Raw genomic sequence first — 9838 nt, 5'->3', positions numbered from 1 at the left:
ACAACATAGTTGTGACCACACTCATAGCCAAAGGGGTGAGAATTCATAGTAGCAAGAGAAAATAAAAACAAAAACTAATTAGAGACAAAGAAACCAAATCCTAAAACTAACAAAAACTAACAAAGAAACAAAAAGCAAATATATTCACAAAATTCACATATGAACAATATCCAATAACATAACACCATTGCAATTCCCCAGCAACAGCGCCAAAAATTTGACATAAGAATTTATACCGGTTCGGAATTTAGCAAAATAATTTCGTTGTGAGCATGGCCCAAATCGATAATCGATCCTCAAATCAAATTTTAATGTTTGGTTGTCACAAGTACAAATCCCAATGAAAATTAACCGAAGTATTCAAACCTCAGGTCATCTCACAAAGAATTGCAATGAAGTGATCAATTATTGGCTATGAAGGAACAAGGGGGTTTGATTTGGTAAAAAGGGCAAGAAAGTAAATGGCAAGAAAAGTAAAACAAACAATTAAAGAAAGCAAATAATAAAGAGAGACATTCATGGCAAGGATTGAGAATTAAGGCTTTCTATCCTAGTCATACAATGATTAACAAGAGCTAATCCTATTTCGTCATCTCCAACATCGGAAGAAGGTACAATGTTATCTTCAACATAGGGAGAAAGTCAAATAGGACTAGTTAATCTCAATCCAAAAGTCCTAATCAACTTACTAATTGAATTAGCAAGAGATTAGAGTCAATGGAAATAATATTAACTAATCACTCTAGATCACCAACATGAGTTGGATATTCATAACCCAAGATCACCCAATTTCTCTATCCAAGCCAAGAATGCTAAAAAATCTACTCTAACATCCAACCAAGCATTTTGTCAAATACTTGGAAGGCACAAAAAGAAAGCATGATAAATTGCAAGGAATAATAAAATCTACAACTACCCAATTGCAAGGAAACAATAACAACAACTCAAATTAACAATAGAAACATAAAATATCAAAATGCATTAAAAGGAATCCAAATCCAACAATGGTGTTCATAAAACTAAAGAGCAACAAAATAAAGGAAATGACAAGTAAAACTAGAGGAGCTAAGAAGAAAGAACAATAAATTGCAAGAAAAAGTAGATGAAAGCAAGAATTAAACCCTAGATCTAAGATGAGAATTAACCTAAGAATCCTAATTCTAGAGAGAAGAGGGAGCTTCTCTCTCTAGAAAACTAAACTACATGATGCTAACCTAAAACTAATTGCTCTCTCTTTGTTCAATCTTCAATTCTGCATGAAATAGCCTTAGGAATGAGTTCGAATTGGGCCTGGAAAGCTCAGAAATCGCCCCAGCGTTTTCACTTTAATGAGGTCATATGCCTGCTGTGATGCGTACGCCTGGGTCACACGTACGCGTCGTCTGGCTTTTTTCTTGTCACACGTACGCGTCATGTCACGCGTACGCATCACCTAGACGATGCACCTCTTCACGCGTGCGCATCTGTCACGCATGCACATCGCTCTAAGTACTCCAAATCCTTGTTTTCCCATGAATTCTCCACTTTGCTTGCTTTTCTCTTCACTTCTTCCATCCAATACTTGCCTTGTGAATTTGAAATCACTCAACAAAGATATCAAGGCATCGAATAGAATTAAGGTGAATTAAATTTAGCTATTTTACGGCCTAAAAAGCATGTTTTCACTCTTAAGCACAAATTTAGGGAGAGTTACAAAACCATGCTATTTCATTGAATAAATGTGAGATAAGTTGATAAAATTCCCCAAATTAAGCACAAGATAAACCACAAAATTGGGTTTTATCAATTATCATGGTAACAAATACAATTATTTAAACCCAAAAACATCTTTTTATAATCAGTTCGAATATATATATAACTTTAAATCCGTTTTTGAGTTTTACGGTTACCGATTCTTCACAGCTTTTAATTTAATCTCTCGCCCCTTTAATTACAGAAAATTTTACTTGATTTCAAAAATAATCCTAATCCCGAATTTATCAAAATTATGCAGTTCTTGGCTGAACTTAAACCGACCTAACCTCAAACTTATCACAAATATCAATATATCACAAGAATTTAACATAAATTAAATCGAATCCAATCAATAATCAATCACAACATCAATTCACTTATCTAATACAAATGTAACTGGTGAGAAATTACTAAAATCCTACTTTCGCATGAAATCAAAACAATAGAAACTTTGGAGAAGCTTTTTGACCGAGCTGCTGAAGAAGAAAACGTCAGAAATCGTCTGTGCCTCCTAGAACTTAATTTGGCCGAACTCAAGGGGAAGGGGAGATACATCATCGTCAACTTCTACCGAAAAAGTGATGCCAACATGTAGATAGGGATGGCAATACCACCCGAACCCGCGGGGGGTCGGGTAGAGCAAAAACCCGCCCCTACCCGCCCCGTTGCCACCCCTACATGTAGAGGAGGAAGATACAAATACTTTAATCAGACTAAATTTTTTATTGGAATTACGGATCACAAGAAATCGAAGCCAGAATTTGATGGAAGATCACGATTCTCTCAAGAACATTCTCGGTCTCTCTCTTTTTTTTCTTCAAGTTCATTCGGTGATGAATGAAGATGATTAAGGGCTGATGGTGATGGATTTGTGGTGGTTAAGACATCATTAGGTGTCAAGTTATATATATGCACATAAGCCATGTTTATTTCTTTCTTTTGTTCCCTTTGAGTCTCGGCCAAATGAATGGAAGAATTCAAAAGATGATGACATTAGATGATGATTAAGGATGATTATTTGTTAGGTGTCAAGTTCTGGAGCTGCTGAGTCAGCGGGTCAAGTTATAAATATCTTAAACGAATAATTATGAAAACTGAATATATTAAAACACAAGTAATAATATATGTAGGGTTAAATATATATGAGTTACTAATATAAATGACATTAGTAACTTAAGGATAAAAGATATTTGATGAAACATTAGCAACTCTAAACTTATCAAGAAATACCGATAATTACTTATATTAGTAAATATCAGACTTGATAATAATAATATTATTACCTAGTCTCTATTATAATTATAGCATATAAAATAAATTAATAACATAATAATAAATTATATTATCATTTATTTTATTTTGAAACTCGGAATTGACTCATCGAAATAAAACTAATTGCTGAGAATAACATTTTTCGAAAAACATCATGTTGGCATAAAAATTCGGGTTGTTATATCCTACCCTCCTAAAAGAAAATTTTACCCTCAAAATTTTCTTTTCCTATAAACAGGTGTGGCTAATCGGTCCTTATTTTATCTTCTAGTTCTTAGGTGTGTTCTGTTTCCTCATCTCATCCTTAAGCTACTTTGACTAAAGAAACTGTTTTACCTTGTAGATGCTTGCCGCTCGTGACTATTTTTCAAATCAGTTTGGCAAGATGTGTCAAGTTACTTCGAAATTATACCGTTTCTAATTGCAAAACATAGCTTTCGTCAAGTCCATTAAGTTTGTGTCAATTAAAACATGACCAACACTAGAAGACTTGCATAATTTTGTCACATTATCACATTTAAACACCTCTCCTCATTGGCTCCCAGTATTTTTGAAAGTCTCCCCCGACTATACATGCAAAGGGATGCCAAAGCACTCCAGCCACATTCTTCTAGTTTTACTCCTCTCCTGTTCTTTTCATCTTTATACATTGTAAAATATTTTCAACAGATTATTCATTTTAAATGTGTATGCATTCTTTGCACTTCTAACACTATCAAAGGTCAACATAAACTTGTATGCTCTCAATTCTTAGGCTTGTTCAACTTGAAGCCAATCCCTCTAAACTTTGGCTTCAATAAGCCAAAGCTAATTGTCATTATCGTACCTTGATAAACTCCAATTTTGTGGTTTATCTTATGTTGAATTTAGGGGATTTTATCAACTTTTCTCACATTTATTCAATGAAATAGCATGATTTTGTGAATTTTTTCTAATTTGTGCTTAAGAGTAAAAACATGCTTTTTAGGCCTTTAAATCGCTAATTTTAATTCACTTTAATTCCTTTCGATGCCTTGATATGTTTGTTAAGTGATTTCAGGATTAGAAGGCAAAGATTGGGTTGAAGGAATGAAGAAAAAGCATGCAAAAATGGAGAATTCATGAAGATGAGGATTTGCTGAACTCAAGGCCACGTGCACGCGTCACCCACGCATACGCATGAAAAGGAGATTCACCAGCGAGGCACACGCGTCACCCACACGTATGCGTGAAGAGGAATTTTTCCAGTGACGCGTACGCGTGACCGATGCATACGCGTGACAAGCGGCACATGACCTCACTAAAGACAATACGCTGGGGGCGATTTTTGAGCTCAATGAGGCCCAAATCCAACTTATTTCTTATGCTTTTGAACCCAAGGATTGCAAGGGAATGGGGGGAGGGGAGAAGGAATCATAGTTTAGTTTTCATCATGTTTTAGGTTAGAATTATGGAGACGGAAGTTCTCCCTTCTCTCTAGAATTTAGGATAGTTTAGGTTAAATTTTCTTAGATCCAATTTATATTTTATTGTTCAATTGTCTTAATCTTCTTAGTTTTCTTGTTAATTTCTTATTTGCTCTCTTTTATGTTTATGAACCCTTGTTGGATTTTATTTATTTTAATGCAATTTTATGTTTTTATGTCTTTTTATGTGTATCTTAATTGCCATTGTTGATTTCTTGCTCATGTTAGTTATAGCTTTTATTAATTCTTGCATTTTGTGATGTTTACTTTTATTGCACTCTAGGTGTTTGATGAAATGTTTTCCCTAGTATTAGAGTAGTTTTCTATACTCTTGGCCTAGGCTAAGGGAATTGGGTGACCTTGAGTCATTGGGTCTCATTGAATTGGTGATTTGAGAATCCTTAGTGGTCAATTTGATACCCATTAACGCTAGCCTACTACTAAGTCAATTAGTAGCTAGGTTAGAACTTATGGGTTGATGTTGGTCAAGCCTATTTGACGTACTTCAAGTATAGAAGTAGACTTGATGGGTTGGTCCCTCATAATTGTCAATATATGGTTTGTAGACAAGGATGGTGATCTCAATTTCCATGCCTTAGCCAAGAGTTCTTTTTCCTCCCTTTATTAGTTAATTGTCATTTACTTTCTTATTATTTACTTTTCTTACCAATCAACAAATCAAACCCCCTTGTTTCTTCATAGCCAATAATTAATCACTTCATTGCAATTCCTTATGAGACGACCCGAGATTTAAATACTTCGGTTTATTTTTATTGGGGTTTGTACTTGTGACAAACAAAATTAAACTTTGATTGAGAGTTATTAGTTGGTTTGGAACTATGCTTACAACGAAGTTCCTTTTTTATTAAGAAATTTATAGACCGATAATAATTCTCACATCATACCTCCAACTAGACTCCTCTATAACCAATTCATATTCTCTTTTGCTATTGCGACTTCTACCTTCTTTATCAATCCATTCCCATGCGGGTCCTCAACTTTTTTATTCTTTTAAAAAGTGTCCTTCGATTTTATCTTCGATTTTAAGCTGATAATTTGATGGGGATTGGCAGCATTACAATTTATTTTGTTCATGGCCTCACCTTTCGCTTCTCTACGCTGCACATCAGAATTCTTTTTGTATTTAGCCTCCCTTATAAATACTTTTTTTCCTTCTCAAATACAAATGGTTTATCTCTTTGATTGCCTTCAAAGTCCCTCCATTCATATGAAAGCAAACAAGTAGATCTGGCCATTTATTTGCTTGCACGATGGATAAATCTCATTTATCCGTTCTATCTAATTGAACAAGTTGAATAATTCTCTGTTAAAAATATCTTTCTGAGGGTTGTCTACGAAAATGAGAAATGACTCACTCTCTAATAATTAATATTCTTCTTGGTTTTAAATCCTACAATCATTATCATGGTATGCAGTTTGATCTCCTTTCATTATTAGCATGATTCTACGAGAATGTACAACTAAATATAACATCCTCACATTGCACAGGAGATCCTACACAATCGGCATCCCTCATAACTACTTTAATTGCATTATGATCATATCCCTATTTTGAATGATATTTATTTCATTCATTCAAATCTTCACCTGAAATTATCACTCTACCCTTTTAAGTCCATCTAAACTTTGCACCTCCACTACCAACTCTGTCGTTGCATTACAGCCCTTCAATGGTGGTTCTTAGCAAATTTCACCATTCTTTCCATCTTCGATGTCTAGATCATTTTCTCTTCTCTCTGATACTCGACTGCATCCTTCTTCAAGTGTCATCTTCGAGAAACACTCTTTTCCATACCTCACACTACTAGTTTCTTTAACAAAGACATCGAAACCACTGGTTTCTATTGTTATGTGAATCTATTCATTGATGAAGTCCATTATGCATGTGTCAATTAAAACACAACCAGCACTAAAAGCCTTGCATGATTCTATCACATTATCACATTTAAACACCTCCCCTCATTGCTCCCAATATTTTTGAAAGTCTTCATGGATCATACATGCAAAGGGATGCCAAAGCACTTCAGCCACTTTCTTCTAGTTTTACTCCCTTCCTATTCTTCTTATGTTTATACATTGTGAAATATTTTTAACAAATTATTCATTTTAAATGTGTATGCATCCTTTGCACTTCTAACACTATCAAAGGTCAACATAACCTTATATGCTCTCAGTTATCAGACTTGTTCAACTTGAAGCCAATCCCTCTAAACTTTGGCTTCAGTAAGCCAAAGTCAATCGTCATTGTCGTACCTCTAACTAGACTCCTCTGTATCCAATTCATATTCTTCTTTGCTATTGCGACTTCTACCTTCTTTATCAATCCATTTCCATGATGGTCCTCAACTTTTCTATTTTTCTGAAAATTATCTTTCGATTTTATCTCCGATTTTGAGCTGATCTTTCGATGGGATCCGTAGCATTATAATTTCTTTTGTTCATGGCCTCACCTTTCGCTTCTCTACGCTGCACATCAGAATTTTTTTTGTATTTAGCCTCCCTTACAAACACTTCTTTTCCTCTCAAATGCGAACGATTTATCTCTTTAATAGCCTTTAAAGTCCCTCCATTCGTATGAAAACAAACAAGTAGATTTGACCATTTCTCTACTTTCGCGACGAATACATCTCATGTATCCGTTCTGTCCTATTGAACAAGTTGAATAATTCTCTCTTAGAAATATCTTTCAGAAGGTTGTCTACAAAAATAAGAAACGACCCACTCTTTGATCATTCATACTCTTCTTAGTTTTAAATCTTAAAATCATTATCATGGTATTGTGTTTGCCTATTCTTATTCCACCGTGTGCCCCCTCTTCTCTCTTTTCCCCTTTTAAATTTTTTGAGATCGATCTTGATTCAAAGTTATTAGTATTGTTACTTTTTTTTACTAAAAAGGTATATAATTTCATTCACTTTGGCATAAAATATCTAACATAGCAAGACATTAAACATGGTCAGGGACTTTTTCTATCCACATTAAATTTGAAATAGTAAGAGCCATATTAGCTAACTCATGTGCCACTTTATTTTCTTTCCTTTTAACATGACTAAATAAAACAGAGCTAAACTCTTCCATTAGTGCTAGGCTATTAATGATAAAAATACTGAAACAAGTTTTTCTTGGGTTTCTTTGTTTAAGTGCTTTGACCACATTAATACTATCACTATCTAATATAATGCTATTAAAACAACAATCTTTGGCAAAGCTCATCCCTATGTATGCTGCATATGCTTTCGTCTCATGGGCTTCCAAAGAAAAAGGGATAGCCCAAGTTTTAGCACCCAAAATACAATCCATATAATCTGTTGTCATTATTCAACTCTCTCATTATTGTTATTCAGTATTGCAGCGTCTATATTGATTTTCACATGGGTGGTTAGTGGAGCTTTCCATCTTTCTTTCAATTGGAAAACAGGAACTACACTTAATCTGATCTCTTCACCTTGAATTTGTGTTGACCAAAATTCTCACAACTATTCTCATTTCAATTTCCTCCATAATTGGCTTTACGACACCTTCAAAGATAAGAAAATTTCGGGCTCTCCACAATTGGTTCATCAGCATACTGAAGAGTGTTTTGTCTTTTTCTTCAAGTTTTCTAACATCTCCATTATCCACTCCTTTTAGATCTTGCTCTTTTGTTATTTTTATTCTCAGAGAAAAAGGCAAGACAAACCAGAACATTCTAGCGAATTGACAGTTCTTAACGATGTGGCTTTCAGTTCCTTTCTCTGTCCAACACCTTGCACAAATTAGGGTGTGTCTGATTTCTCTACGACACAAATTCTGCTTCGTTAATAGCGATTTGTGCATGAGCCTCCAAATGAGGTTTGCTACTCTGGGTGATTTTTCACAATTTCTTTCAAGCATCTCCTTCCCCACTGTTTGTTACTAGATTGCTAGATTAATTCTGGTATTAGCTTCTAATTCCATGATAAGCTAATTTAACTCTAAATGTGTCATTTCTTGCCTTTTTCCAAATGTATTTATCTGTTTGCTCTCTTTTAGGAATTGAGATCTCCAGTATTTATTGTGCCTCAGAAGGTAGGAATATCTATTGAATTAGTTCTCTATTCCATTCCTTAACCCCTGCCTGCATGAGCTCTGAAACTGTTGAGTGAGGTTCCAAAACCTTTAGGGGATTCCATGTTTTGAAATCATTATGTTTTGGTAACCAAGGATCACCCCAAAGTTTAACTCTCCTTCCATCTCCGATCCTCCAGTAGCCTCCTCTTTCTAAAATAAGTTTCGCTTGCCAAATACTCCTTCACGTGTAACTTAGAGTGAAACCCAGATCAGAGTTTAGGTAACTCTTTCTATTGTAATATTTACTCCCAATCGTTCTTGATGCTAGTGATTTTGGGTTCTTAATAAGCCTCCAACATTGTTTTGCTAGAAGGGCCAAATTGAACACTTCAATGTCTCTGAACTCCAGCCCCTCTTCTTACTTTGACATACACATCTTATCCCATTTAATCCAATTTGTTTTCCTTTTTTCATTCTTCGTCCCCTAATAGAATTTGCTTATCATTGCTCCAATGTGTTGACATCCAATGTGCTGACATAGGCTAGTAGGTAGCTGAAAACATCGCATTATGTAAAAAACCTATTTCTTAGACCTTCCTATAAAAAATAGGAAGTCTAAGGTACTTCGAATGTCTCTTCACGATCTTAATTTCTAGTTTATCTTGAATGATCATTTTATCTGTTAGTGTGTACGTTTCGACTAAAAGATAATTCGAATTTCTCTAGGTTTGTGCATTGTTTCAAAGTCTTTTGGTAGGAAATAAAAACATCCTCCATTTGCTTGAATAGCTTGATCTGACATTTTTGTAAATAAGATAAATCGGCAAAAAAAAAAATTTTGTCTCAGGACAATTCTTTGCAATCTTGATTCTTAGAATTATCTAACTATGCTGTATTTTTATAAGAATACCCAATAAAACCTCAACACAAAAAATAAAGAGATATAGAGATAGTGGATCTCTTTGCCTTGAACCTCTTGTTGGTTGAAAATGCTTGGTCGGGTTCCATTTAGGAGAATTGAAAAATGAAAAGGATGTTGTTACTTGTTAAATAGAATCATATGTAGTGTGTAGTATATAGTATAGTATATATTATATAAATACAAAATCTTTTATTGTCACATGTTGAAAACATCATATAAAAGTTTAATCAACTCGCTTGATGGTTGATTTCAAATTAACAAAACCCTTTTTGTTCTTGCTTTTGCTTGTTTGAATAGTGACTGATTTTGTCTGGCGACTGGTGCGTAAGAGAGTCGCGCAGGAGGGGGTATTATTCTAGAGGCGGGGTCACGTGGAGGAGGAGCAGGGGAAGAGGGAAGAGCGAAGAGAGGAGAC

At 34.7% G+C, this 9838-nt stretch overlaps 1 protein-coding gene across 1 annotated transcript in view; it reads left to right on the top strand.

The window, feature by feature from the left end:
• The window catches only part of LOC107610038 (glucose-induced degradation protein 8 homolog), a 2979-nt gene continuing 2714 nt past the window's right edge, over positions 9574-9838 (top strand). The window contains exon 1 of the mRNA XM_021106131.1: positions 9574-9838. This exon is cut by the window's right edge and continues 255 nt beyond it. The gene's annotated coding sequence lies outside the window, so the exon portion shown is untranslated.

Source organism: Arachis ipaensis, chromosome B07 (genome assembly GCF_000816755.2).
Source record: "Arachis ipaensis cultivar K30076 chromosome B07, Araip1.1, whole genome shotgun sequence".
Classification (NCBI taxonomy): Eukaryota; Viridiplantae; Streptophyta; class Magnoliopsida; order Fabales; family Fabaceae; genus Arachis; species Arachis ipaensis.
The sequence above is the reverse complement of the archived record's forward strand: the minus strand, read 5'-3'. Positions and strand labels throughout refer to the sequence as shown.